Genomic DNA, 27341 nt, shown 5'->3' on the forward strand with positions numbered 1-27341 from the left:
CTTGGTTACAAGCGGGTTCCCTCAGATATCGGTATTTGAACCACCCTTGTTTCTGATTTTCTTAAATTGTATTTACGAAGAGATACATATATGTAATCTTTATTGTATACGAACGTGGTGTATATACAATAGACCCTTCACAGCAGCAATGCCAGGGGATTGGCTGGTGGACAACAGCCTTGGGGAGACGGAGCCCACATCGAAGTTCGGCCTTATCCCCCAGAGCCAACAATAAAACAGAATCAGTGTCAGATTATTCACAGGATATATGCTTTTGACAGTATTTACAATGAAATAATAAAGATATTCATATTTACATTATGTTATATTAATATTTATATTCATAATGATATTCTTGACTTTATTAAAACACATTCATAAAGAATCGTGCTTTGAGCATTATTTACAATATATTGGGCATTATTATGCTGCCCTTATCAATGTGCACTTTACCTGGCCAAGGTCAGGTAAGGATCTGTTAAGGATCTGTCTTCGGTACCTCCGATCCTTCACAAACCTACAGAGGTCGCCGTCAATTGAAAGGATTTTGGGGAGCATCTCCCTGGGGAGAAAGCGGTCACTGAGCGCTAGTCTGTTATAGTGAGCTGATCTTAGTCCGAATAGAGGGATCCTCCAGCCACACAGTTCCCAGATGCTTGGCTCCGAGACCATTCCGGTTGTCATCTTGACAGTGAGAACAAGGCGTTTTTCAAATACAAGATCTGGAAGTCGGGCAAAATGAAGTGACATCGCCATCGCAGTTGTCCTTTGCTGGGGTGGACGACGATGTTTTTGCGTGATCCAACGAAGGAGCCAGTATTCGGCGGAGTACACGCGCTTGATGTTAGTAGGGGCCGCGTACCCCCAAATTTCCGAGGCATACAGTACGACGGAGTATACTGAGGTGTATATGTACCGACGAGTCACATCCAGATCCCTAACGTGGAGCAGTTGTTTTGTGGTCCAGCGCATTTGACAGGATTTTGGTATGAGCTTGTCAGGTGGTTGAAGCTCAGTTTATAGTCGAAGACGACTCCCAAGTCTGTATGCATCTTGACCACTGGGAAGGGAATGCCGTCTAGAGAAGCTTGGATTTCAGTGAGTTTGCGCTTCAGAGAAAAGACAATTTTGGCTCATTTGGCAGGGTTAATGAGGAGGCCAAATTGATGCAGATAGGATCCTAAGTCGCATAACTTTTCACAGATCTTTTTATTGATGTTTGAGAGATGTTCGCCGGGGTTAATCTGAGTATATATCTTAATATCATCTGCATAGCAGAGTATGTCTTCTCTCTGTTGCACAAGCGGAAGAATAACTGCGGTGAATAATGCTCCGGAGAGAACTCCGCCTTGGGGAACTCCCGCAGTGATTTTACTCCAGATTGTGTGTTGATCCGCTTTAAGAAGAATGGTTCTGTCAGAAAGCAGGGCTGTGATAAACAACATGTCACACTTTATGTAGAAGTAGTTTTCTCGGAGGTGAACAAGTGAGGGGGATACTGATGGAGTCGAAAGCAACTTCCAGGTCAATGTAGGTGACAGAAAGCTCTGCTTTAGCTTCTAGTGCACTGAGAATGGTGTTGGTTATCGATGTTAAGTTGGTGACTGTGGATCTACCTGGAATGCCATAGTGAATCTGTGGGGTTTTGTGAGGCATGATTTGATTGGTAATGATGGAAAGTAATGTATTCTCCATGAGCTTCAAGAGGCTGGAACAATGAGAGATTGGCCTGAACTGTTTAATGAGGGTTGCAGATTGGCATTTAGAGTGTGGCCTCACAGCATATCTGTTCCAGAGAGGGGGAAAGTAGTGCTGCGTTAAGACACGGTTAAAAATTGATAGTAGAGGATCGACGATAAACGAGCTAAGACATTTAATCATGAATTGTGGCACAAGATCGGGGCCTGCAGTTGCAGTGGGTGGCAATCCATTTATAGCAGTTATAAGCTGCTTCCTGCTGATGCGAACGGTGGCGAGCATATCAGTAGGGACGTTGTTTATGGGTAAGTTGCCTATGTGCATCGGGGCCACAGTGTTTGAGAACCGTGCAATGCGATCCATCCACAGTTCAAGGTCCAATGTTTTAGGAATTCCTGTGTGCTGACAGTCATAAAACGATTTGCCTTTTCGTAGGGTTGAATTTAAATGCTTTTTAATTGAAAATATTTTCTGACGGTTGAAAACTGTCCGGGCTCTGGAGAAGGAAATACGATCTTGAATTAACGCCTGATTCTTTCCATCTCTTATGTAGATTATGTTTTTGTTGAAAGCTGTTGTTCAGTGCAGGTGTCCACCAAGCTCTCGTACGGGGAGTGATGCAGACAGTCTTTGTAGCACCATAACTTGCAATGGTTCGAATACATCTGGTCATGAGGTCCACAGCTAGCTCGAGATCACATTTATTGAGAGCCTCCCAAGGTATCGAGGATGCAGCTTCGAGACATCGTGGTGGATCAATGAATTTTGGTGCTGTGATGTCATTTTTCTTTTCAGGCCTTGGATATCAAAGTTAGGTGCGGCTAAGTGCAGGAGTATGGCAATGGGTTCGTGATCGGATTGAAATAGGTTTTGAGGACTGTCTTCCAGGTCGCATTGTGCTGAAGAGAATATCAGATCCAAGAGATTAGATCTTCTTGTGGGGTGGCAATTAAGTAGGCCGATATCCAATGAATCCATACTTCTAATGAGTTTCCTACTAAGATGTGTGAGAGTTGGTGGAAGATTGAAGTCTCCACAAATAATGTGCTTAGCAGAGGCATGGGGGTGATTTACCAGCCAGTGGATCACATCTTCAGTGATGTTACTGTTTGGGCCTGGTGGAATGTATACTGTTGCTATGTCTATCAGGTTGGCATTGAGCTTGAGTGATACCATAGCAGCTTCAAATGCAAGGGATTTGGTTACCACAGAATGTGCCAATGAGAAGATAGTGGTATTATAGAATATTGCGACTCCGCCCCCCCTCTACCATCCTCTCTGGAGGAACTGAGCATCTGGAACCCAGCCTGAGGAGCACAGGCAAGGGAGTCCCGCCCATTCCCAAGCCACGTTTCGGCAGAGAATATCAAAAGTTTTAGAGAGGAGAAGCTGTTCGACAGTGTCTAGCTTGTTACAAATACTCCTTGCATTTTGATAGACAAGTCGAATGGTGGTAGCCATAGTAACTAGAGTTCGTACAGGTGGCAAGTCTCTTCTTAAGGTTCGCACTGGTCTACTGTGCATTGCGATGTGTACTGGGATATTTTTTACAGGTCTGGAGCCCTGGGGATTTTCATTATAATCTGCTGAGAGTTGGATTGAATAATATGTGGACAATTTGTTTCCTCTGGTAAGTTTGTTCTCAGTGAAGTTATCTGATTTCTCGTGCGTTTTTTTTTTTTTTTTTTTTTTTTTTTTTTTTTGCTTGGGAGCGTGGTAGCTTTAAATTCCTATTGCGTTTGATGTTGAACCCTGGTATCAAAATTTGCACATACGTTAAAATTGGGAGAGCTTTAATTAGCAGCGCTCCTTCATAACTACTTGGATTAGTTTCAAGGATGGTAAACTAAGTGAAATACAATAGAATTTTAGGCCCCATATCGATCATTTATTGAATATTACTTGTTGAGATAGAAAGCTAAAAATTTCACTGTGTATAAGGTAATTGGAATAAAAGGAAAAGATAATGAACTCACTGAAAAGGTCCAAAGGCGGGGAACTCGACTACTGAGACTAGAAAAACTGCGAAGGTGTTTTCGAACGAATATATTGAGCCTGGAGTTATTTTAACTGAATAAAATCTCATCATGGAGAAGCATCTTTGAATATCTCTGAGAGGAGATAATAAAATAAATAAATAAATTAGTTTTTTTTCTGTTTATACACCGGTACGACTTTGCGATCATAGGAGTTCACAAAGAACAGCACAGTATTTAGTAATCACGCGGGCTTGAACCACGGTCCCTCGAATATATGATGGTAAAAGAGGCTAAAACCAGAGGGCATTGATACAACCTAAGAATGAAGATTTACAGACTGGATTGCACGACTACGATCAATTAATTAAAGATTGACTTTAGAGTTCTTTAAACTTCTTTAAACTTGCGATGGTAATCATTCGATATGAATGATTACCATCGCCCTTTTAAAATGCTTAGATGCGATAGAAGCATGGAAGAAAGGAGCGTTTTCATTTTTAGACATAAAAAGTTGAAGTATGCAAATTCGGTTTTTTCGCCGAGCTGGAAAGTTGCATTCGGTTCAACAAAAACAAAGTGACATTTGGTACATCAATTGTGCACAATGGTTTCGGCTTATATATCGAAATTTTTAGTCATTACTTGTTATTTGTATAAATAATATTTATATTATTTTTATAACTTACAGTGTAGTTTACTTAATATTCATTTGACTATGCATTCTAATCCATTGTCAAATGAATATTAAATCACCTTTTAATTGCACTTATTGTCCTGTTAGTGTGGCCTAGCCGAGTGGTAGTTGTTATTTGGTTTTTACGAGCATTAGCAACTAAGGCCATATTGCTCCGGGGGTATGCAGTGGTCATTCCCTGACCTTTCCGCATCCTCCATATTTGGTGGCTCACGGGCTCGAACCCCGGTCTAATCAAAAAGCGTGTGCTACGCACTTCTGCCCCTGCCCACCTGGCTACGGAGGCGCCATCCAAGTGGTTAGTGACAGTGCAGTAGCTCACGCTGTTTGAGTGGACCAAGATTCAATTTCAAGATTAATGATTGTATATTCATGATTTATTATCAACTCCTGTGACCTAGCAGTTGTCCAGAATATAAACAAGAACATTGAAAATAAAAATTAAATGCTTCTTTAGCCATCGAGTTATGTTATAATCTTTAGAATAAATCGTCTCCATAATTGAGGCCGATGCTGTGAGGAAATTCAAATATCAGTAATGGACAGCTGCTAGAAGAAAGAAACTCATGATCACCAAAAGTCCTGCTTCTTTGCACCTCACATCTCTTGACTTGGCTCATTATGGCCATAAAACAGCAACAAACCATAACAGTTGTTATAACCATAGTCTGTCCCACACGGAGTGGAAATGGGCCCGATGCAAATCACAATGATACTAGGACCTATGGGCTTTTTTTTTTCACACCAGAATTGAGTTAGTCGTGCATAACAAGGTTTTTTTGCCCTCCCGGAAACTCGGATTTTTCTTCTAGAAAAACGGAAAATCGACCAGAGAAAAACAAGCAGTTTATGAACATAATCTCCCTCTGCTTGTAAGTTCGGTTGCGGCCCTGATATAACAGCATTTTTCCCCTTTCATCATACGACCAACATTGATACGAAGCATCAGTATAATCATGCCTGTATTCTAATCTGCCAAATTTACAGGATGAAAACCAACCAAAACTTTTCGAAGGAGGAAACATTCATTTTCGCCTAAAACATCGCTTTTCCGTTTTTAAGTTAGGATAGCTCGGCGGAAAGTATGTCTGGAAGCAGGTTCCCAGCGAACAATTTGCGTATTCTGCCTGATTAATAATTCAGTAAAAGGATCTCTCTCTAAGAAATTCTTCCATGCTCTAAAGAATTTGAAATTTAATGCCCGAAAGCCATAGCTTATGTTATGCGAGAAAAAAAATTGCAAACTCCCTCGCGACCAGCTACTCGATCGCGAAGTGAAAAAGGACCATAAAAATTCCTCCCACGTTGGTCGATTCGAACTCTGCCTATTCCATGAGATGCGGAAAAACAGCATTCGTGACCAATGTGCTAATGGCGATTGCACAACAGGAAGGAAAAGAAGCTTATTGCTCATTCAGTAAGGCAATCAGTCACGGCAGGGGTGCCAGTATCTTAAAAAAATATTTAAAAGGAATCACTTTCTTGAATAAACTGTTTGGTGTCAAGCAAATTCATTGCCACACCGATCTAAGAGTTGTTTTTGATCCAAAACTTTTCAGCCAATATGTAGACATGCTGCTCATAAGAGTTACCTGACTTAGGTGGCTGTGTAAACAGCACTTGCAGCATGTAACTGACTGATCTATCATAGTCAGGTACATTCAATCATTGTCTACTACAAATATTGTATGCAGTAGAAATATGGGCATCGACAGATGCCCCCATCATCAAACCAGTGTATGTCTCTGTGTATTGGCTCCCCAAATGGACTTTACACAGGTTCAAGTAACCACCCCAGCACAGAATCACAGCAATGGCCAACACTATCAATATTCAGAGGGCTCCCAGGGCTTACTGAAAAGAGGCGACTCTTAATAACAGTTGAACTTCTGGCTGGCCTCGTCTCTTCCTGGGATAACTATTGAGGGTTTTTTTTTTTTTTTTTGAGAATCGGCGACTAAGGCCATGTAGTTCCGTGTGTTCTGAGGTCGATTTTCTGTTTTCTGTACAAAAACCGAGGTCCCGGCGGAAAAACCATGCTACCCTCGCCTGAAACCGACTAACTCAGCCACGTTGTGAAAAAGACCCATAAAAATTCCTCCCATCATCGACGAGATTCGAACTCAAGTCTTTTCCACCCGGTGTGGAAAATACGATGTCCTACCAACTGTGCTACCCACGAGGGAACTGAGATAACTATGCCTACAGGATCCCAGGGTCTCATCTTCGATCAACTCCGCAGCTGTTTCCTCTTTAAGCACATCTTCACCTGTCCAATCGATTTCTTCCACAGCAGTTGCCTTCTGGAAGTCGACCTGAAGAAATTTGCTTAGGATCGCGCATACAGACAAAGGATACTCTGTGACGGTCAGTCCGAAACACCACAGCCTTCCTGATAATCTCTATCTTCACAGTTGATATCCTCCTCGGATCCGAGCCTAACTATTCAGACACATCTTAATGTTCGGTGGATATCTTGAGGCGCGTGTTTAACAGTTGTACAATAACCTTCATCTTTTATACGTTCATTTATATTGTATTTTACTTAAGTTAATTTCTTAGTACGTGCCTTTTTTTATTTATAAGATTTTCCCATATATATTGTTGTTAACCGCTAACCAAAATGTCCTGAGGGCTATTGTAACAAGCAATGTATATTGATATCATTTCCTACATGTTACAATAAAGATACTTCTTCTTCTTCATGAAGATACTTCAAATAGCCCAATGCTAATGCTGCGGGTTTCAACACGCTAGTGAAGATTCCAAGAGTCAGGCGTGTTGAAAGTGGATCAAGAGCAACAACCTTGAATTAATGACAGATAGCTTCGACTGTTGACTTGAAACTGAAGTTGAAAACAATCGTGTCAACTTACATTATTAGTTTTAATTTCATATAGCTCTATAATATAACTTTTAAAGAAAATGTTTTCACCAGAGAGGAATTTTTCTGATTTCCTTAAAAATATAGAACAAAGTGGCCTTCGTTGCATATGTGCCTATTAAATCCCAAACTTACATCTGCAGCGCTTCATGTACAAGGCCGGTAAAGAAATATCTATGTCTGACTATACCGTATAAGAGGAATTTGCATGAGAATGGAATCTACGCAAAATCTGTGTAATATATAGCATGTTACACAGATTCAATACCACTCATGTTGTGTGTACTGCGTACCGAGAGTCCAGATTTTCTCTAGAGAGAAACTTTCGTCTGGAAAATGGTACAGAGGAGGATGATTCGACACGGTATTTAACTCACAAAATCGATGAAAGGAACAGCTATGGAGAGGAGGGGAGACGATGGGCTGTTTTGTCCAGGCTTTTTTTTTAATAACTTTAATGAACCAATCTGTACTTATATGCATTCAGCACGAAGATATAACATCCATCTGGCGTGGTCAGAGTACTATACCGGCCTCAGTGCAATAGATCATGTTTGATGTGTTCTTGGGAGAAGTATTTCTACTCTCCAACATATTGGTATCATTCCAGCTGAGCTTCTTAATAGCCTCAAGAACAGCAAGCAGTATACCTGCGAATACTGTGCTGTGGACAGGTGGAAAACATCCTCACCAATGTTGACCAGAAATTGATGTTCCATCCTTGATCAGTATGTAGTGCTGCTATTATTATGCGGCTCCTGTGGTTTCTAACAATTCTGCGTTAAGTACTCTGTGATGCTGCAAAACATTGAAACGCCAGTCGATGTGAGTAGTGTGTTGTTTGGCTGGCCTCTTTGTTACGGGGAGGGTCGATTACCAGGAAGGAGCCACCTAGCATCCGTCCACTGGCACGAGGAGCCGGGCCAGGGAGTAGAAAAACATCTGAGGGGCCATCCACACTCTTGCAGGAGCGAGAATGGAGAGGGCCAAGGAAAAGCAGGGAAGAGACAAGAAAATAGAATACAGGGAAGACAGCGGGGGGGGGGGATAGCAGAGTGTAGGCATCCTCCAGGCGAAAAGGAGCAAGAAGGGTGATAGCTGCAGTTGGAGGAGTCCTGGAGAGGGATTTTTGTTGTTTGTTTGTTATTTGGTTTTTAGGAGCATTAGCAACTAAGGCCATATTGCTCCGGGAATATGCGGTGGTCATTCCCTAACTTTTCGGCATCCTCCGTATTTGGTGGTCACGGGCTCGAACTCTGGTCTAATCAAAAAGCGTGTGCTACGCACTGCTGCTCCTGCCCACCTGGCTACGGAGGCGCCCCTGGAGAGGGAGTGGGTAAGGAGAATAGAACAGGTAAAGTTCAAATTAAATGGAACGGCGTCGGCGGGGTACCTAGATGGGTGACCCCTAAGTATCATCCCACCCAGGAGTGCGCTCTGGACCATCAGTAAGAGTGGGTTAGCAGCTGAATTTGAAGTTCAATGAATGGGATTTCCGGTGCTGGGTATCTGGTTATCTATGTGAATGAGGTTGTCCAGGAGTAGAGTTAGGAGTGTTGCAGGTGATACCAGCGACGACGACAGACCTCGTTGGCATAACTGGTCAGCGCACGGAAGACATCGTTAGACTTAAAGAACTTGGTTTCTGGCCGAAATGATGTAATGTAATGTGACGGTTTAGGAGTAGTTGGGTCCTTAGATATATGTTGCATGAGTGCATCACGTGGTGCACCCAGTTTTCGGCGCCTCCGTAGCCAGGTGGGAAGGAGCAGCAGTGCGTAGTACATGCTTCTTGATTAGACCGTGGTTCGAGCCCGTCACCACCAAATACGGAGGATGCGGAAAGGTCAGGGAATGACCACCGCATTTGCCGGAGCAATATGGCCTTAGTTGCTAATACTCCTAAAAACCAAATAACAAACCCAGTTTTCAGGTTCTCCGCACGCAGGTACAGAGTGCACCTTCAACTAGGGCGAACTCTAGAAGGCGCCTCTTGAAGGATCCGTGGCCAGTTAATGACTATTAACTGTGCTCTGATGGGTAGCATAGTTGGTAAGATTGTTCCCCACACCACGTGGAAAAGACCCGAGTTCGAGTTCCGTAGATGACGGGAGGGAATGTTTATGGGGCTTTTTCACGTCGCTGAGTTAGTTTGTCAGGCGATGGTAGCATGGTTTTCCCCCCTAAAACTCCGAGGTTTTCGTCTCAAACAGAAATTCGACCTCAGAACACACGCAATTTACAGACACTATACATAGAGCAATAGGATCTTAATCGTTGAATCTTCTAACAAACCCTACTGCAACAACTACCATTAACTGTAATTTTTCCGGTTATAAATCCATAAGACTCATTAAAGATAATCTACTCGTGAAATTGAACATTTCCAGAAGTTCCATGATAATCGTCCTTTGTGACTGTTGCTTAAGCTAGCGGACCAGAATATATAAATTCTGTTGGGTTATATTTTGTTAAATGTAACCAGACAGTAGACCATTTCCCCATGGTAAACAAATAAAATGTAAAAATGCTGTAGTATACTTACATTATGGTGCTATCCAACAAGAACAACAACAAAAAGGTCATCTTACAACGTTACTGCAAACCGGCATTGCACACAATATAACCTACAAAATATTTACCTTGGAAAGACTTCGGCTGACTAACTTTTTCTTCAATCAACTAACTTGCAACTATTTTCCGTTGTTTGAGAACAGTTTAGCGTTACCCAGGGAACACCACGGGGAGGTATGTTCTCTCTGTTCCCCACTTTTAATTTGGTATTTATTAAGTATAGTGCAATATTAAGGTATGCATAAAGTTGCAAAACTTTTCCCAATTTAATTTCATTTTTGTATAATATATTTTTCACTAATACCGATTTACGCGATTGTAATTTATTCATAAATAAAGATAAGATACATAGAATAAGCTGAACTACTCAAAAAATTGCTATTATATATCTTAACAAATGCAGCATGAGCGCAAGTTTCCTCCCCTGAGCCCCAGATTGCGTCTTCCATGGTTGGTTAGTTTAGGGTTTTAGGCGCATCAGCAACTTCTGCCATGCTGCGCCGTATATACACCGTTTGTAAACTGCGCGCGTTCTGTCGTCGATTTGCTGCTTTCTGGATGAAAAACCCCAATTTCCGGCAGAAAAAACCATTCTGCCCTCACCTGAAACTGATTAACTCAGCCACCTTTTTAAAAATACCCATAATTCCTGCCGTCATTGACGGGATTCGAACTCAGGTCTTTCGCACCCCGTGTGGGGAAAACGGTTATAACCGTGCGCGTGTGCGAATATCAAGGTAACAATAATAAAAATGAGAACTTTGCTAACAATATAGAAAGGGTAAGCATAACTAATAAAGTGGCCAGTCAGTGTATTAAGCACAATATGTACACCATACTTATGTATATATACTGGTTGATCAAAATTGGAACATTCTTCATTGTATGGTAAAAGGTAAATGAAAACTTCAGCTATTATCAATTTAAGGGAAGATGGAAGCCTCCTCAACAATACATGTTGAAGGAAAGTGGACCATAATCTGCCATATTGGTCCACTGCGGGTTGACTGTATGTAGCAGTCAGGGGCTCGAACCCCAGTCTACTCAAAGAGCGTGTGCTACTGCACTTCCGCGCCTGACCACTAGGCTACGGAGGCCCTATTGCATGGTAAAATACACTAAATGTGGGGAAAAGGGGGAACAGTAAATTGCTGATCCATTAGAACTGCCTGGATTCACTGTGCATGGATTCATCTTGTTATGGAAAGCTGCCATGGGGCTGAAATCATTCGCTTCTAGTCCAAGTAGACAATTCCTTGTACAGCTGTTGCAAACTGGGTGGTTGCTGATCTCCATTCCGAAGAGCTAGTCCACCTCATCCCGCAGGTGCTCAACTGGACTGAGATTTTGTGAATCGGAAGGCCACCGCACTAGGCTGAATTCACCCTCATATTGCTGGAGCCAATACAGAACGGTTTCAAGGAATAGCATAGAACAATTCCTTGTTCTAATGTTTCTAACTACCACGTTACAAAACGATCCTAGCATTATAACATGACACATTATTCTGTTAAAAGATCCCATTCGCAGATGAATACATGGCAGCCATAAAGGGATGAACCTGGTCGAAAAGAATTTCCCAATAACTGTGCCATCCAAATGGTCTCCACTAATATCAAAGGATCCAATGTAGATCACAGGAATATTCATTACACCGACACCACAAAACCTGCATGTTTGATACCTGGCAGCCTGCTACCAGGGATTGACGTTATTTTCGCCATATTCTGGTCATCCTATCGGCATGAAACAGCACTATCCAGGATTTTTCAATCAATCAACGCTTTTCCAATCCTTCGCTAACCAATATTGGGGTTCTTGGTCCTACTGTAACCGTATCGTCTTGTTTTGCGGAAAAAAGTGAAACTCGGTTCGGTCGTCTGTTGCAATAACCCATCCGTGAAAAGGACGACGAATTGTGCAGTTTGGAATGACCGTTTGGTTGCCACTATTGAATGGGTTATTATTTGACTGACTGTGACCTTTCGCAACAACGAGCTGTTTCCAACCACTGCACACCAGTGGCTGAATGCTATTTGGTTACTGCACTAATCTCGATACATCCGAGGCACTGTCGTAGGTAAAAATTCCAGCAGATTTGCAGTTTCAGAGGTCCATATCACTGCGAAAGGTATGGATACGAAGACATGATGCTGCTGAAAAAGCGCTTCATATTATGAAAAAGTTATGAGTATCTAACAAAATGATCACTGAGTGCATAACTATACAATCGATCACCACAGCCTAATCGACCACAGACGTTTCTTCTTAGAGTTGGAGACAACGTCATGTTTGTCTAATGCCACTAGACAGACGTGCAGGGCTGAACGTCATGTCCAGCACTCTATACTAAACTTCCTGAAGTTCCAAAGAGAACTAATGCAGCTTTACAAGCTTTGATTAATGCCCAGGACTGCCTAAACTTCAAGTAATCCTAGATGACTGACAAAACATTACAAATGTCCTTGGGCAAATGTGTATTATATGGTCCCAGCACCTGTACTAGAAGACTCCACAGAGCCTTGCGAGTAGCACATGGTAATAATTATCTGCCTGCCTTCCTTCCTTCCGCTCGGTATGGAAAGAAGTTGATTATTCGAACTCAGGCTTTTATCCTGATTAAAACCACGGCTTAAACCACAAATTATACTTTGGATTTAAGCCATGGCTCTGAAAACTCGGAACTTAAGAGGTTTGTTTCTTTTTGACGTATGATGCTAACACTTCACTTCTAAATGAAATATTTCCACTGCTGTTGGACGTTGTGCTGATTATGGCTTGCCGAGCCGTCCAGTTTCAACATTACGTTGTAATGTTCAAATGTTGTTGTTCAGAGCTCAGCCAATTACTGGATATTGCATTCCCAAGAAGATGGGGTGTGGTGGTATCGTTCTTGGCCGCCGAGGTATCTTAATTCTCTCGAATGTTTTCCTCTTTAGGACTTTCGAAACACTTAATATACATTTCAGCATCCCCTCCCATAATTTAGAAGAATTGATTGCAAGATTACGTGCAGGGATTTTAACCGTTGACAGATGTAACACCAAAGTCGATATTAACAGACGAGTCTCTGCCTGCCGTTGTTGCGCACTTACAGTGGGGATATAACTGTACTTGTCCCACTCTTTATCCTGTGCTCCGCCCTTACAATCCTTTTTTTGTTTGTAATAAAAGCTATGTTTTGAAGATAGTGTCCAGTTCCTTTATTACTCTTATAGTTTCGCCCTATTATTGTAAAACGCCCAAGTAGTTCTGAAATGTAACATTTATGAATGTATTTATCGACCGGATAAACACTATAAAGTAGGTTTGTCAGAGTCCCGATATATACTGGTATATAGAACGGTTTGGCTGAGCGCAGGAAGTGACGCAATAAAACTTTCGACCGCTATATTTTGGCAAAGATGCCCCCAGAATATATTCAAAAATCTCCAGAATATTTACTTCTTATCCTAAAGAAATCGGCCTATTAGTTTTTCATACGCGACTTACTGTACATCTTGTAAAATAGTTAAATATGACTTACTCAGTAGGATCCATTAGTTACGTCACTAAATTATGATTGCATGAGACTAAGATATTACGCAATTTCTGACCACTCAACCTAACACACCTCTTGCATCAATAGTTTTCAAACAACCGCAACATTAGAACCCTTTAAGAGACAGAGAAAACTTTGCAGACATCTTTCTTTTTCTAAAAGTCGCACATCTGCATCACATCCTGTAATATCGTGTTAAATAAGTACACCTTGCATTGCACACACTGACTGGATACAAGAAAAACTATTGTACACGCTTAACAGTGACCTAAGAACCGTTATGGCAAAAGTAAACAATGAGTCAAAAATTCCCTCAAACAACCAACATTTGCGCGAATTGCACTACTTAATTTCATTGCGCTTGCGTGGATAGTGTGAGGCTGTGTGCAATCGGGCTCCGATTAAAGTTAATGGTTAGTGCAGTTTTACCGATTTGATTTTCGTGAATGATATACTAAATAATTCATCTTGTGACGAGCTGTCCGCTCATGGTGTCAACTCATCTGCATCTTCCTCTGATCCAAATGAATTTGAAAGTGGTTAATTCTACCTGCAGCTTCCCTCGTCCTATACTGAAGAATACCCGTCAACACCCAGTCACCATTCCTTGCCAGCACCAAGGTCGTCCTTCCCTCCCCCAGGCCTTCCGCTACTTCAGCTAGAACAGATCTACTTAGGAACGTCACCCCACCAACTTCACCCTCCCCAAGGTCACCTTTTCATTACTGTAAGTAACTCTTTCTTTGTTGCAACGGCGCTCTTTAATTGTTAGGGGACAATCCCAAAGGTCACGGCAAATATTGTTTAAGACTTTTTCACGTGATTTTGTTTTCACATACAGTATTTTCATACTATGGAGAAACTCAAGATTTGCTCAATATGCAACGATCAAGTTGAAGACTTCCTGATTTGTAGTTCTTGCAGTGGAGCAGTAGGACCTTGTTGTAATAAGATTAAATATCACAAAAAAATGTCGTCACAGGCTAAGGCACGCTTTAGATGTATTATTTGTAAGCTCGCGCAAGATAATACAAGTAGTAAAGAATATCAAGAAATGTCTATTAACGAGACTCAACTTGATACCTACCCAGCCTTCTCAAATGGCATGCACAGCTCCTTCTCCTTGCCATACTCGATGCTGAATAATGCACCAACGCCAGGGTTCGACTTAAATTTTAATATCGAACAGGAGTTTCTCGCTTTCGTCACTGACTTTAAAGAGCTCAAGAGAGATCTACAGTCACAGGGACAATATCTTGCAAACCAGATTAGTGGATTATACGACAAATGGTCCGAGATATTTATTTATCAAAAATCTATGACAAATGGGTTTGACACGCTATACGAAAAGTTGCAAGGTGTGCTACATGAACTTTCCGATTGTAAAAAGCGCAATCTTCAATTAAAGAATTTGCTAACAACACTACAAGACAACACACGAAACTACCAACAAACTACAACTCGGGAGAGACCCCGAAAGCTGCATCGAGTGATTACGCTGATATCGATGATACAATTCGTTGCTCGCCTGAGTCGAATTGTTTCAAAAACACAAATCCTGTCGAACCACGCAAGATGCCGTTAACTAGCAGAGAATCTGGCCTAAAAGATCAAGAAATTTCGCTCGCAGGCGACGGCCAAATTTCTAATGATGATAACGATCCACCGATTATCGGCTCCTATCAAATACCTTTGGAATTACTAAGAGAAAACAACAAATCCGCCTTAAATACCGTAAAAAAAAATGCAAGCACTCAAATCCCTGAATCAGGGGTGAAACTCTATGAGCATAAGTGTAACCAAACAGAGGATGAACTAACGTTAGGTGCAAAACGGAAGAAGAGAAACGATAAAGGACCAACTCAATTAAGAGTAACACAAGCTGAACACCCAACCATAGAAACATGCAAAACCAGCAAAAACAAAGGACGTCGGTTGGAAAGTGTAACTCACCGAAACAAGACTCAAATCTCAGAGAATGTTAATAAATATGAAAAAAAGATTGATGCACACACCGACACGAAAGAAACGTATACAGCCAAGGCACAGACAAAGCATATTTATGCCCAAATATTAAAAAGGGATATGGAAAATGGCGGCGACAAGGAGGAAGCGGATAACACAGACAAAATTGAAAGAATTTACTCTAGCAGAAAAAAAAAACCGGAATCCGAATCCTCAGCTACTAATCGGGGCTTCAAAAAACAAAAAGCTTAAAGTTATTCCAAAGCTCAAGGCTATATTTGTTTCAAGGTTGGCCCCGGACACAACTGAAAGAGAATTACAAGAATACGTTAACAGCTTTTGTAAGTCAAATGTTCAGGTAACCAAACTGAAAGCAAGGTTTCCACAGGAGTACTCATCCTTTAAAGTTTCATATAGTGAGGACAACGAAGCAAGAATTCTGGACACTAACAACTGGACTGAAGGAACACTGATACTGCCTTTCCTCAAGAATGTAAGTACAAGGACAAAATCAACAAACCCATCCTCACCTACGAATATTGAAAACGGAAATAAATAGCAACTACAGACAATCAAGAAAATACAGGAAAATAGGATTCCAGTTCGGCAAAATAAGAATAATTTACAAGATGATTTGCTATGTTACTATCAAAACGTGCAATGTCTAAACAATAGCAACTATAAAGACACCTATTCCCTGATATTACAAGAAGACTACGACATCTACTTTTTAGTGGAAACATGGCTCACTCAGGATGTTAAGGACAGTGAATTGGTCCCACCGGGCTTTGTTGTTATTCGTAGGGATAGACTGGATAAGAGAGGTGGCGGACTCATGATCGTCTGCCAAAAAGAGATTCCTATCTCAAAAATCAAAGTCTTGGCTAACATTGAAGGAATTTTTCTCCAACTGGGCAGTGGCTCTTATATCTGCTATGTTATGCTTGTCTACCTTCCACCACCTGTAGATAACACTCTTATGACGGAATTTGAGATCACTATCGACCAAATTCTTGATCAACATCTGGGAATAGACCATTTAATTGTTTTAGGGGACTTTAATATGCCACATGCCTATAATGGATGTAATGCCAATCCAACTAATGTCTGGACACTTAAGGGTAGATTTCAAAAAATTTTCATCTCTCTAAATTTGAATCAGATCTGTGAATTTCCAACTAGAAATGAAAACTACTTGGATTTAGTCTTCACCAACTTTCCTTTGGTGGTCTTTAAGCCAACTAATCTTTTCAAATCAGATCACATTCCTGTGGCTTTTTCCATCAAGAAGAGATCAGTTAAAAATACGGATTTAGAACAAAAACGGAAGCTCAATTTCAATAAAGTGAAATGGCCTGATATGAATTATGCATTTAAAAACTGTAATTGGGAATTACTATTAAAAATCAATGATCCTCAAGAAGCACTGGACTGCTTTTACCAAATCATTAATGAAGTAACTAACAATCTTGTTCCATGCTATAGTGTTCCTGATAAAAATTACCCACACTGGTTCTCTAAGGAACTAAAATCCCTACTGGCAAAAAAACGAAAAATGCATAGTAGGTTTAAGACAAATAAAGAAATATTCCTTTACAATAAATATTCCTCCTTAAGAAGACAGGTTAAAACGACATTAAAACAGGACTACAACAAATACCTGTGTTTTGTCGAAAGAAGAGTCTTCGAGGCAAAAGATATGAAGCCTATATTCAGCTATTTCAAAGCAAAAAATCAAAATGCGACTGTAAACACGCTAGATATTCCCAGTGAATTGTCATCTTTGTCTGAGGCAGACTACCTTGCTGGCAGCTTTGAAGAAATTTACAAAACAGATACAGCAGATGACGGGATGGAAGGTAACGAAAATTTTCCTCTCAACTACATTGATACCCTAACAGTATTTGAAATAAACCAAGCAGAATTATTGAGTACAATCCACAGTATGAAAAAGGATCTCACACGAGGCCCGGACGGTATCCCTACTGTCTTATGGAAAAAATGTGGAACTACACTTATAAAGCCATTACTTCACTTAATAAAATTGGTATTTGAGAGTGGAATCTATCCAGTTCAACTGAAAAAGGCCATTGTTACCCCTCTTTACAAAAAAGGAGACCCATCCTCACCCAACAATTACAGACCAGTTTGTCAATTGAATACACTCTCAAAGATAATTGAATCCATTGTAATGAAGCAGCTATTTAACTTTATGAAACTTAATTTGTCAGATTACTCTCACGGATTTATCAAGGGTCGTTCCACCTGCACAGATATGATCTCGTTTGTTTCGAACATATCCCAGGCGCTTGACGAAGGAAAACAAGTCGACTCCATCTTCCTTGACTTAAGCAAAGCCTTCGACAAGGTAGTCCATCAGAGACTAATCAACAAACTGCATCACTATGGTCTCAGAGGACAAGCACTAAACTGGATTGAAAACTACTTGGAAGGTAGAGAAATGTCCGTGACATTTAAAGGTAAAACCTCATATCCTTTCAGTCCTGAAATTGGTGTCCCACAGGGTTCATCCTTAGGCCCGCTATTATTTCTTATCTACATCAACGACCTGCCAAGCACCCTTGGAGCCTACCAAATCAAAATCAACGTATTTGCAGACGACATAAAAATCTATAAAGCAATTCGCAGTACCAATGACTGCATCATCCTAAACGAAGCTCTTCAACGAGTTATTCAGTGGCTGAAGGAGAACAAAATGGCAGTCAATGAAAACAAGTGTGAGCTGATGAGCTTTGCTAATGCACACAAGAAAAACAAACTTAATTTTTCTTATTGTATCAACAACAAGGCAATCAAAAAAGTTAGTACAGCCAAAAATTTAGGTATCTTTATTAAAGAATCATTTTCCTTTGATGTCCATGTCTCTAACATTGTAAAGGCAGCTAGCAAAAAACTAGGTTTCCTGAAAAGAATTAACCGAGACTTCAATCAGTTGGCACTTTTCATCTTTCTTTACAAAATCTATGTTAGGCCAGCCCTAGAATTTGCCTCACAGGTCTGGTCCCCACATGTTGCGTACCAAAAATTAGAAATTGAAAATATTCAAAAGAGAGCAATCCAGTACGTTTGCTTTAAAAGTGGCCTTGAATACTATGAGAAATCCTACCAAGAGTGGTGTGTATTCTTTGGACTCGAAACGCTGGAAAAAAGAAGAGATAAAGCCGATTTACTCCTTCTTAACCAACTATTAAATGGTACCCTGAATTGCCCTCATCTCGTCTCACAAATAAATTTCAACGCTCCGACAAGAGCACTAAGAAACCATCCACTGCTGAAACCATCCTATGCGAGAACAAATTATGGATACTACAACTTCTACAACAGGACTGCAAGATCAATGAACAAAGCAAATATTGAGATATTTGGTACCCCCGGACACTTCAAGAGGCAACTGAAATTGCTAACCTCATCCGGTACCTGACTTAAAATAGACTCTTCTTTTAAGTTCTAAGACTCTGATTGTGTGTGAAGAAATACCAGTGCTCTGCCTGTTCACTTAAATAGGACGGATGAGTCCTTTTATTTATTTAGTTTATTTTATCTGTACATATACTTTTTTCTTTACTTTGGGAAATGTATACTCCAAGCTTTTTGAAGCTATGTAATAATTCTTTGTAGCTGCACCCTCAGGCACGTTGTTTGCTGTTTTGTAGCTGTTAATAATAATAATAATAATAATAATAATAATTATGTCCCTAGAAAAATAGTTGAGTATGAGGACCCGTTTTTTTTCACATCTATTCACATAAAACACATGGTGGTTAAATATTGCCCTAAAGTTTCAACATTTAAATACTAAAGATATGATTCTTTAGTGTACCTAAGAGAAGGATTTAATTAAATACTGTAAGAGATTGATATTTATAGAGTGCGGTGTATAAATTATAACTTTGTAAACACGATAAATAATTATTTCGGGATAATAAAGTTAAGCTCAAAATGCCTAGAAAAATTAGATAATGGTCTTGCAGACCCGTCCAGCTTTGTGGAAGTAATTGCACGCGGAGAATTCCTCGACATGCTTCGAGAGTTTTCGTGAGATTATTCTGCATCTTCGATCGAATATCCAAGCTCAATAGAACGCTCCCGTCCAACATCATTCATGTTGTTAATAAATGTCGAATTGACTTTGCTCGCTTCAAAGATGATATCAAGTACAGAAAGGCTATCTATTTCGTCGAAGGTCAACGCTGCATGGTGAGCTTACCCTTCGCTGACTCGCAACCCCAGGGATCTGATTATTCGCATAATTTTACATTAAAATGATTCGTTTTTGATCCTCTTACAGCTCTCATTATATCAAGTTTTTTCCCCCGGAGTATTTCATTTTGCCAATTAAGTATGCTAAATTAATTGTTTTTGTTTAATACACAGTGAAGAAAATGTAATCCCAATACTATGAAAGAGTGATCCGATTTTGACCAAAGTTGTTAAGAGTGATTACACAGGAATAAATAACTAAATTTTCAAATGATTACAATAAGTTTTATTGATTTAATTCAAACGATTAAAATAAGAGATATGAATAATTATGATCAATGAAAAATGTTTAAATTTTTGAAAATTAATATCGGGTGCGATCGCCACCTGCTTGACCCTGGTATGCATTCTGTCGAAGAAATGTTGCATGTCATCTTGTCGTGTGCTATTCCAGATCTTGAGCTCGCAACAGAGGAATCAAAATCGCTGGTAACGGATTTCAGATCATATGCTTTCCAGTCATGTTCGACTGGATATCTCGCAGGCCATGAGAGGACTAACTTTTTGAAGAGCGAATCTATTAAGATTAGCGGTATGCGGATGGGATTATCCTGTTGAAACATCGCATCTACTGTCCTTCACAAGCACAAGAGTTGTTTTCACGAACAACTCTCGATTACAATCCATTACATGCACTGGGAGTTTAAATCTCTTGAGAGAGAGAGAGACTCCTGGCCCTCATTTGCCCATCGTTCACACCACGGCCGAACCTTCTCTCATCACTAAAACACTACAGAACTTCTTTCGGCCTACAGTCCATCCGTACATAATGCTACTGAAGACTTGCATGACGGTGAATAAAAGTGAGAGTCAAGAAGTTCATGGGACTCTAGTTCTCAGCCCGACTTCCAGCAAACGATTTCGAAACTGTTCGTTATTTGGTTTTTAGGAGCATTAGCAACTAAGGCCATATTGCTCCGGGGATATGCGGTGGTCATTCCCTGACCTTTCCGCATCCTCCGTATTTGGTGGTCACGGGCTCGAACCCCGATCTAATTAAGAAGCGTGTGCTACGCTGCTCCTGCCCACCTGGCTACGGAGGCGTCCTTCGAAACTGAGGATGCCACGTGAGGCAGGCAAAACAATATTAATGATCTGAGCAGATGAGACGGACCTGTTCTGTCAGCCTCTTCTGCTCAGCCATCTGCCTTTCGTCGGTACTCCTAAAGTCTTATGCCTGGTTTTCAAATATGTGTGCCTTCCTTTTCTCATTGTGTTCAGCATCGATGACTGTAGACACATAGAAGGCCTATAATGTTTAAACAGTGCAACTTAAAATTTTTCACTTTTAAACATTCTATCATCTTGTAGGCTGTCCTCTTAACATTATCGCCAAAATCAGGCCACTCTTTCGTGGTGTTCCAGTTCCCATTTTCTTTACCATCGTGTATGAAATACTGAAATTTACAGTTTCTGGTGACGGGTGAAGATCGCTAAGCTATTCTGCAATGTACTCATGCTAACTGTCATCGACAAACTCTTATTCTGGGAACCGCCCTGCTTACGGCGGCAATCTGCACAGCGAATTACGTGAGCGAAATGTCACACAATGAGAAAGAGAAGAGAGCAGCTTATAGTGACCTTCAACTGCCCACAGAAGTTCTCTCCACTATTAAATTTCAGTATATTATGTCTGTAATTGCATGGCTGGTCTGCTGGACAAAAAGCCCGAGTTTCCAGTAAGGAAAGAAACATGGGATCCCTCTAAAACCGACTAACTCAGCCATGTTGTGAAAAAGACCATAAAACTGTTCGTATTATTGAACGCATTCAAACTCAGGCTTTCCAACTGATGTGGTTAATACAAATGTTTGTTATAGGGTTCTAAGCATATAGGCCCTATTATTTCGCATATATATTATGTCTGCGTGTGTTCTGTGGTCAATTTTCCTGTTTGTTGGACGAAAAACCTGAATTTCTGGGAGTAAACCTGGTGTCGTAGGATCTGTTCCCTATGATTTATTGAACATTAAATATATGAAAATATGCTGCTCTCTTAACTCCAATTTCAGTTGGAAATGTCGATACCTGTACACTACAGTAAAACTATTAAATAGCAAGTTTATATTGAGTTCCTCCATTCTTATGGGATTTTCATGGGCATTTGACTGTTACATTTTCTTTCCCAATGAAGTAGCTAATTTTATTATTTGACACTCCATATTTCTGTATTCAGGAGCAAATTATGTGGTTAGGTACATATTTTTTTACAGAAATATGGAGTTAACAATTTTTTTTCGGAATATGACTTGATCAGCAGTAGAGTAAAATTCTAAGTCGCTTATAGCAAGTATAAAATTCAGATTTGCCAGAAATCGGTTATCAGCAAGCAACTAAGCTTTTGCTGATAACTCGTCTAAATCATGATTCCAAACAAGAGGACCTAAAATCTAGCTTTGAGGTGCTGTCTTAGGTATATCCTTAGTAACTTTCATATACTTATTTTGAGCTGTAACCTTTCGCTCTGCAAAGTAACTTCTTAGCAACTTACATAAATTCCTAGGATATTCAATACTCCTCACTTTGTGCATAAAGTGAACGCTCCTTGAAAAGTCAATAAAGATCCATGGAAAGCTGTACCTTATTCAGCATTTCAAAAAGCGCATCCTCGATAGATCTGAGAGATTTAAACCCAAACTGTGATTAAGAAACCTGGTTATATCTGCTATATTGCTTTTTTAACCGCTTCATTACCATACACTCCAAAGGTTTCTCACGAGCAACAACAAGGCCACAGATTTATTCGATCCTATATCGTGTGGGTCTTTATCCTGCTTCTTTAAAAAAAAAAACCTCTTAACAACAGCACCTAACACCATGTCGGAAAAACCCTTCCTTCTAAGCAACTATTATATAAGTCTAGCAGAATCACTGGCCATTTTCCAGGAAATACCTTAAGAGCCTCTATAACCACATTATCCAACCATACATGAAGGCGTCCACTGGAGCAACGTGCCGGCGGATGTCTTCGTGTGTGGCGCAAATAACACGAGTCCACAGATCCATCCTGCTGGCATGGTGCCCACAATCAAAGCAGGTACCGGCGGCTGCTTAATATGGGGCATGTTTTGCTGCCAAGAACTAGAACCCCCTGGTGTGTATGGACTAACGGTTCACTGGCAAGGTCTACTGGAAGCTGTTAGGAGACCATGTGCACCCTGCCGTGTTGCATTTTTTCCCCGAACAGAAACGGGATTTTCCAAGACGATAATGCTCCGTGTCATCCGGCTTGCTCTGTGCGCAAGTGGTTCAAGGAACACAGTGAAGTTATCACCAATCTGACTGGCCTCAAAATTTTCCTGACTTCAATACAAATGGAGACCTGTGGGATGTTTTGGAACGAGAAATGAAAAATACAAACCTTGTACTGTGACGTAGCCCAGTGGTCAGGAGCGAGAGTGCATAGTACGCGTTCCTTGAGTGGACCGGGGTTCAAGCCCGTGACTACTAAATACGATAAATATTTGTATTGACGATTTATTGTAAACTCTACTGACTTGGTTGTCGTGCCGGAGTATAAACAGAAAATTTATTTATTTTATTTATGTATGCGTCGTGATTACGATAGTTTACACTATATGAGAGGGGTCTTCTTTTCTATTTAGTTTTCTCCTCTGTGTCATTCAGCTTCGTTATTCCCCTTATGGTATTCTTCGAATCACTTTTCGTGTTTGCTACCAATTCTATTATTGTGGATTGAATTTATGGTGAACCTAAACCTTTCTGCAAGCTGGAGTGCTTATATATTTCTCTCTTATCTGATAGATAAATACGAGAAAGATTTCCTCGTAGTGTGCTACAACGCACAGTAGGTGTGTGGTGTGACAGAGAGACAGAAGCAATAATAAATACTCCGGACGAATCTCTTCGCCGTCAAGTGTGCGATCACGTTCTCACATTTTGCCGATGCCGTGTCTTTTGTTCACGGTGTAGTGGTCAAGAAGAAACTGGCTACTGCGGGAAACAAGCGTGTCACATATCGGAGAATCTCACGTGCCAAGTCTCGCGTCCGTTCGTTTCTTGCTCCCTGTTTGGAATGTCACAAATCAATAGCCAGCGTGAAGGGTTTTTTTGTACCTGCTGTCCTTGGACCGCCCTTATAACACAATACGGATACGAGTATATTCGTCCAGTGTATCTCACTTCAGAGAGAAAGCGAGAGAGTTCGTCGATCCGACCCAATTGGATCAAGCTGAGTTCTCTCGAACTACTGCACTCGCGATCTCTGCAAGCCTTCTTCCACCATTCCAATATTCTACTGAGTGTCTCTTGATTTTTCGCCAGAAAGAGATAACAGAACTCTTGAACCATCTTGATTCTATAAAGATTTTTCTATTCCTGGTTTTTCGAATCCTTCAGTCATTCTTCAGTTCTGTACCCACAGAATTACTTCCCGTTTTCACTCTTTTACTTCTTTTCAATTGAATGTTTTCATATATGATGGAGGATTAAATTAAAACAACAAAAACATATTTATATTTTATTAACTCTAACTTTAAATAAATTATAATTGCTACATTAATTTTTGCAAACAATCGCGACAGTTCAGATACTCATCCCACGTGTAACATTTCGCTCGTAAAAGTTGTAGGTTTGCTATTCGCGCAATTTGATACTTTCTTTTACTTCGTCATCAGTGTGGAATCGACAATCTACCACATCATTTTTTCAGTCTTCGAAAAACAAAAAATCATGGATAATGCTGCAGGCAAACCCCATTACTGATATCCAGCTCCCTAACCACACTTTGAACTGTTATATATCGATGGCATTCATGATGACGTTGTCTGCCTAAACATTTCCTTCTGTGTCAACTGTATGAATTTTCCCTGAGCAGGGAAGGGGACATGAGTTGTATCTGGTGTAGCGCTGGCCCAGGAAGGTTAGTTGAACTAACCTTGGGGGAGGGGGGGGGATCACCACCTACCAGTGTGTTGTGTTTATAAATTTCGTTCATTCTGAGTCTTGCAAAACAGGTTTGCCTCTTTTGCAAGATGAAACTGCGCAATCTCTCTCGCGACCACGTAACCTTGCTACAGTCTTGGGGAAAAAATCATAAAACCTTTCCTTCTTGATGGGATTCGAACTCAAGCCTTTTCCACACGACACGAGTTGGAAGAATTCTTCTAGAATGCAAAATATCCCTAAGTATATTTTTACACTGAACGAAAATTTTAAATTTTCATAAAATATAATAAACAATGATCAAATAAATTAAAATTAATTAACACAAAGATAAAATGTTATTATTATTAGTAATAGTGTTATATGATGCAAGTAAGCAAGCATGTGCAGCACCAGAAAAAAATTACCCGCCTCATCTGTCCATTGCCCCAAGCTACCGACTTCCATAATATCAGATGGTAGTTTGTTCCAACAATCAATTACTCTCTGGCTGAATGCAAAACTTCCTTACATTTATCCAGCAGCCGTACGTTTTCAATTTTATGTTTATCTCTCATGTGTGTCGTTAGAGGAAGAGTGAGGTTGCTTTGAGTAAATTGAAGTCATTTTAAATTAAGTCATTAAGTAACATTTAAATTGAGTAAATTTTATTCACATTAAATTTACTCAATCCCTTTAAAGCTTTAAACAGGTGTCTTTACAAATTTTACTTTCCAAGCGCTGCAATTTGCAGGATCGAATTATTTTCTGGCAAGAGTATCCCTTCATGTTCTTGACTAATCTGGTTGCTTTTCTCTGCACACGTTCCAAGAGATCCAAAACCATTCTTAAAATGGAGCTTCCAGACCTGTATGATGTACTCAAGATGCGGCCTTATAGAGTGGGATAAACACCTCCTTATCTCTTCCGGAAAAATTCCCGTATATGATTTACAGAGCTCCATTAGCTCTTCTAGCAGCCCATCTGCATTTATCACAGAACTTTGTGGAACTGTACAATAACTCCTCTGGCTCTATTTTTTTTTTCATCACTTTGGGTGTGGTATCACTTACATTGAGTGATCATTGAATTATGACCACCTACCTAATAAAGTGCTGGGCCATCGTTGCACAGATAACGGTTGCTATTCGCCTAGGCATTGAATCCACTACATGTCTGAAAACATTACACTGTGAAAAGCTTACAAGACTTTCTACGGTGTCAGAAAAGATGCCGGTTGCGTATCCATATCCCTCACTTCCGTTCCAAAACATCCTACAGGTGTTCAATTGGATGATGTAAAACGAATTTCGAGGCCAATCATGATGGGTGATATCTTCACAGCATTGTTCCAACCACTCGATCCCAGCGTGGGCCCGTAGACATAGTGCATTATCATCTTGGAAAGACCCATTTCTGTCCCGGTGGGAAAAATGCACATGGCAAGTCGTACATGGTCCCCTAAAAGCTGCCGGTAAACCTCACCAGTGAAATTGGTCCATATGGACAAGGGGTCTTATATCTTGCCAGAAAAACATACCTCATATTAAGCAACCAGTGACACCTGCCTGAACAGTGAGCACAATCAGTCATACAAACTCGTGTTGCTCGTGCCACACACAAAGGCGTCCATCCATTATTCGGTATAGTTCATTATGGCTGGAATGGTCATAATTTAGTGATCACTGAGTGTAATTGGTACGTTATTCTGGAACTACTGCTGCCATATACAGTACCTTACACTTACTAATATTAAACCCCGGTTGCCACTTCTCAGTCAATCCGCGTAATTTATCTATTCTCTTGCGCTTTGTCGTCATTGAAAGCAATGACGAGCAATCTTAACAAAATAGTATTAAAAATACTAGCGAGAGCACGCATAGGCCATCCTCGCATAACTTATTTTTATGCGTGTTAGATATGCATAATATGCCTATTATCTTTCTGCAGTAATATGCCTTCATTCGTGTCATTAACAACCCAACCAATCTTTCTATCATCTGCAAACGTGCCAGCATACAATTGCGATTTTCAAGAGTGGAAGATTATGATTATGGATAGGGTTTACACAGACTGCTTTAGAAAACCCAATCAAAAAAAAATAATAATAAAAGTAAAACATGTTCAATCGTTTTCATTATTATTGCAGAAATGTTTTTGCATCACATATCTGATAACATTTTATTTTAGTATGGTTTTAAAAAGGATTCTGGCAGTTAATTTTTCACGGAATGAACAACCATGATTATCCATTTATTAATAAAATTACCTATTGGTAGGAATTTAATCTATAAATAACTTGATCAATCTTAAAGGAATGTTTTAAAACGACTTAACGAAGACAGCACGCACAAAAAAAAGTAATTATCCTCACTTTGAGATTCATTGACATATCAATCTGCTGACTGGTGGTAGCTACAGTTTTTAAGAAATAATTGCAGTCAAATTTCTCTAAAGAAGCAATAAATCATTATTCCTTTGCAAAAAATGATACACGTAGTTTATGCGTAATATGTAAGCTTTTAGACTGTGAAAAGTTATTGATTCATTTTGTATTCTAAATTCCAGTCGCTCCTATTGTTGTGCGCTTAGAATACGTGATATGTGTTCGAGTCCTGACCCATTCCATGGAAGAAGAACGTGATCAGCACATGTACCACAAAATTTGACTTGACTAGCTGGAATCTTGAATCACATGATCTTGCATGCATGATAAATCAATTTCTGCTAGTCATGCTGGGACGTCTTTCTCTCGAACAGGTCAAGTTCTACACGCCATGCTAGTTAACACTACGTGTTTTGAATCGAACTGATTCATATTGGGTTATTGTTGTTTTAGGA

The sequence above is a fragment of the Mastigoproctus giganteus genome, chromosome 11 (assembly GCF_048544385.1).
Source record: "Mastigoproctus giganteus isolate SK-2022 chromosome 11, ASM4854438v1, whole genome shotgun sequence".
NCBI classification, from domain to species: domain Eukaryota; kingdom Metazoa; phylum Arthropoda; class Arachnida; order Uropygi; family Thelyphonidae; genus Mastigoproctus; species Mastigoproctus giganteus.